General features: G+C 38.2%; 1 protein-coding gene across 1 annotated transcript in view; it reads right to left on the bottom strand.

Moving 5' to 3' along the window:
- Positions 1-4,146, bottom strand: part of SPACA7 (sperm acrosome associated 7) — a 44,374-nt gene that overhangs the window by 39,136 nt on the left and 1,092 nt on the right. The window lies entirely within an intron of this gene.

Here is a 4,146-nt window from a genome sequence, read left to right as displayed (position 1 = left end):
ACGTCTGGCTAATTCTGTAGAGATGAGGTTTCACCATGTTGGTCAGACTGGTCTCGAAATACTGACCTCAGATTATCTGCCGATGTTGGCCTCCCAAAGTGCTGGGGTTACAGGCGTGAGCCACGGCACCAGGCCTGTTCTGTTCTTAGTAAGAGATTGTAAGAGGCCCTTTTGTCTTACCTGTTGAGTAGTCTTAAAAGGAAACAAAGATTCTGTGTCTTATCAAATATTTCCTGTGTTTCATGTTATCTTTATCATGTTTTTGATTACTTAAGAAAACTGAGTCTCCTCAATATTAAAAGAGTTAAATTGTTTTAAAAACCATGGCACTTCCTATATTTTCTTTAAAAATTCTTTATTGTCATTTAACTTAAATGGATAACTACCATTTCATAGTAACTTATGATCCTATTTAACCATATATTCAAACCTTTTGTAATTTTTGACAACTTCATCCAAATCAAATTCGAAGAATTTTGGCCTCAAACTAATTTTGAGATTTCCCAGAGGACCACTAGAAAATCTCATAGGATTTGTTCTTTCACTGGCGAAAAGAGAGATGTTAAACTAATTAGCTTTATTTGATACGTAAATTCATAAAAAGCATTGTCAAATAAGAAGGGTTGTTTAACCTTCTTTATATTATGTTTGTATGTGTATATGTTATAAGTGTTTCAGGAATTGTATAAAATGCCTAGAAATTTTCACTGTCCTTACTGTCCATGATATGTCCTGGTATAAAGTTATGAGTCATAATTTCCATTATTGTCTTGTAATGTTGTATGTCACAGAAACAACCAAATTTCCTTGTCAGTTGCAGCATAATGAACTCTCATCAGATTTTTAACCATGGCCATTTTATGTCTTTTGTCATTCAAGACAATTATTGTTTTACGCTGATGCTTTTTTGAAAGCTTTTGCAATCAGCTACAATCCAAAAATTCTTTGTCTTCAAGGAGATTTTTAGGTAAGACTCTGCTAAGTACTCTGAAGTAAAGTTTCTGATGCCTCTAAGATTGCGCCATTAGACTGGACTTTTCCAGAACTGAGGGAGAAACTGACGGATTTGTAAACCTGCTAACCCAAGATCAAGTAGAACAAGAATTAATTATGTGGGACTTAATGTGGGGACAATTATATTTTTCTGAATTTCCTTTGAAATGTTTCTGGTTTTTTAATGTTTTGTTTTCCAGATTTAAAGAGCTCTCTGCTTCTGGTTTCTCTTAGGCTATGTATAACTGACAACAATTTGGTAATTACACTTTCATAAACAAAAATGAAGCGTTTATATTTTTTGTCCCACTCTAGAATTCGGATATTATGATTTTCGGGACCATGTAATTGTTTGCATAAGTTTAATATAAATTGATTCTCCTTTAAACAGGACATGATTGGAAACATTGGTCATATTACCAAGGCTTTGACTGGAATGTCACATTTGAGATTGATACATAGAATCAAATGTGACCAGTTTTTAAAAACTGAGGTTGATTTGATGGAGTTGGAGGAACTGACCTGCTACCTGGCTCACAGGGTCCCCATCCCACAGGTGAGTGAAGAAGGTCATTTTCTGGCAGATCCAAGAATTTTGGGAGCCTCGAGACCTTTGGAAGAGAGAAATTCACCCAAGTCTTTAGGTACCACACGTGAAGTCTGATGGTGAGTTTTTGGCCAGGCTTCCTGGCCTCAAAAAGCTTTTAAAAAATCTAATCTGAGATTCCTTGCGCAAAGCTCCAGTGAAGAAAACGCAATTTATGTGGTCCATTACCATTCTTGCTGCACTTATGTAAATAACCAGACCAAATCTTGTAAGATGTGATACAGTTTTGAGATAAGAATAGCATTACTTTGGTTACCTTGGTCAAAAAAAGGGGGTGACTATAGAGCCATAGTTTATGTTTTAATGAAAAATGGTAGCACACCCTTGTGAGTTATAACCTTGTGTATTCTACTTTTTTTAACCTTTTGATGAACTCCAGCTTACTTTCTACTTTGTTATCTAAATGTAAACTGGACTGGATCCTGAAGTCTTCTAGAATCCTTCAATGTCCCCAGGCTAACATTTCCAGTCTTTCTTCTGCCCTCCTGACTGGGTGTTACTGAGAACTAAAGTCTGACAACACAGGCCTTCCGTGGAACCATCTGGAAAGGCTGAAGCTGGACACATCCACACTTTGCCCCCAGCATAACCATGACTGTGGCTCTGATGGTCACGATGCCACCAAGGATACACCCCCTGCAAACTAGGAAATCCATCCTTGCCTCATTGGTTGAAGATACCTTGAGCTCAGCATCCAGAAATCTTCTCAACAGACTGTCCTTTGGATTTGGGAACTGCGTTTCCACCTATCAATCTTTGTTTTTCTTCTCTTTTTCGTAGACATTCCCCTCATTAAATTCCTGACTACTTGTACCATCCAGCAAATATCCTCCACTAGATGAAAAATGGACTTACCTTGTTCAAAGGGAAAAGGAATGTCTCTTCTTTCTGGAACAAGAAGAGGGAATGAGAAAGCCTTGCTCCTTGACTTGCCTCATGCCAGACTCTGCGGAGTCTTCTCTTTGACTTGGCTTTGACCCTAGCTTCTGTCTTTGTCTGCTTTTCCCCATGTTTAGTAGGAATCCTGTGAAGTCTTTTAGTGGAAATCCCCCAGTCTTGGCCTGCTCACCCTTGATATCTGATCAAATTCCTCACCCTCCATCTTTGATTATTTTATCATCTTGGCTTCCCTTCAGGCCTGGCCTCCTGTTTGGCCAAACAAAATATGCACAATAATTGAACCTGAGGGTGACTACATGGAGGTTCATGATATTCTTCCAAGTTAGAAATTTTCCGTGATAAAATGTTAATATTAGTAACATATGCAACTCTCTCATGGACGTCTAGATTTTATTTTTATTTTATTTTATTTTATTTTTTTTTTGAGGCGGAGTCTCGCTCTGTCGCCCAGGCTGGAGTGCAGTGGTCAGATCTCAGCTCACTGCAAGCTCCGCCTCCCGGGTAGCTGGCATTCCCCTGCCCCAGCCTCCTGAGTAGCTGGGATGATAGTCACACGCCACCATGCCTGGCTCATTTTTTTATTTTTTGTAGAGATGGGGTTTCACCATGTTTCCCAGGCTGGTTTTAAATTCCTGGGCTCAAGTGATCCACCAGCCTTAACCTCTCAAAGTGCTGGGATGAGAGGTGTGAGCCACTGCACCCAGCCTGTGTTTGCCTTTTAAAAACAGTTTCTAAACATCTTTTTGGTGACTCCTAACCCTGGCGTTATGATCAGTTAAGTAAAACAAGAGTTTCATGAATAATTTTTAAATAAGATAACCTATTGAAACCCTCAGTACTAAGCACAAGTTTATATACTTTTGACTTTTTATTTTATACGGTACGGAGAGACTAAATGTATTTGAGTCTGTTAACAAAAGTTGTTTTTGCCACCTTGAAAAATTATGCTGTAGATAAATATATCTCTAAAAATTGTAAGATGGTATGGTCGTACAATTTGCTACTTTGTTACAGAATGCTATATGTGACAGACAATTCCCAACTGTCTACTCCTAGTTTTCTCTGTTGAACATTGAAATCAACATAATCAACGTGTGTAATTAAAACTACTAGAAATAATGAGGGTGAAGAAAAACAACTTCCTGTGCAAAGTACAAAGGAAAGTAAGATCTGGTTTTGAGAAGAAAGCGTATGTGATATGAAGAAAGTGTTTTTGTTGAAGAAAAAGGTGAGTAATTTTATCCTAAAGTGGTTTAAAGGTAGTTTTTTCAGGAAGAGAATAAAACGGACACAATGCGTAAATGAGTATGGAAAGATGTGACGAGTCTCTGAGAAAAAAGAGAGAGAGAAACATCTTATGTGGTCGAGATACACTAAGAGTAAATGAATTTTATGATAAGATGTTACAGATGAGCTTTAGCATCAATAGCGGAGGGATGCAGTACTGGAGTTTGATTTTCTTTCTTTGCTAAAAGGCCAAAGTTTTCTTGAATTTTTGGTCTCTTCTTTTTTTTTTTCTTTTTTTGAGTTTGCTCTTGTTGCCTCGGCTGGAGTGCAATGGCACAATCTTGGCTCACTGCAACCTCCACTTCCTGGGTCCAAGTGATTCTCCTGCCTCAGCCTCCCGAGTCGCTGGGATGAGAGGC

This window comes from Colobus angolensis, unplaced genomic scaffold (genome assembly GCF_000951035.1).
Source record: "Colobus angolensis palliatus isolate OR3802 unplaced genomic scaffold, Cang.pa_1.0 Scaffold13, whole genome shotgun sequence".
NCBI lineage: Eukaryota > Metazoa > Chordata > Mammalia > Primates > Cercopithecidae > Colobus > Colobus angolensis.
Note: the sequence above shows the minus strand (reverse complement) of the source record. Positions and strands in the feature narration are given on the sequence as shown.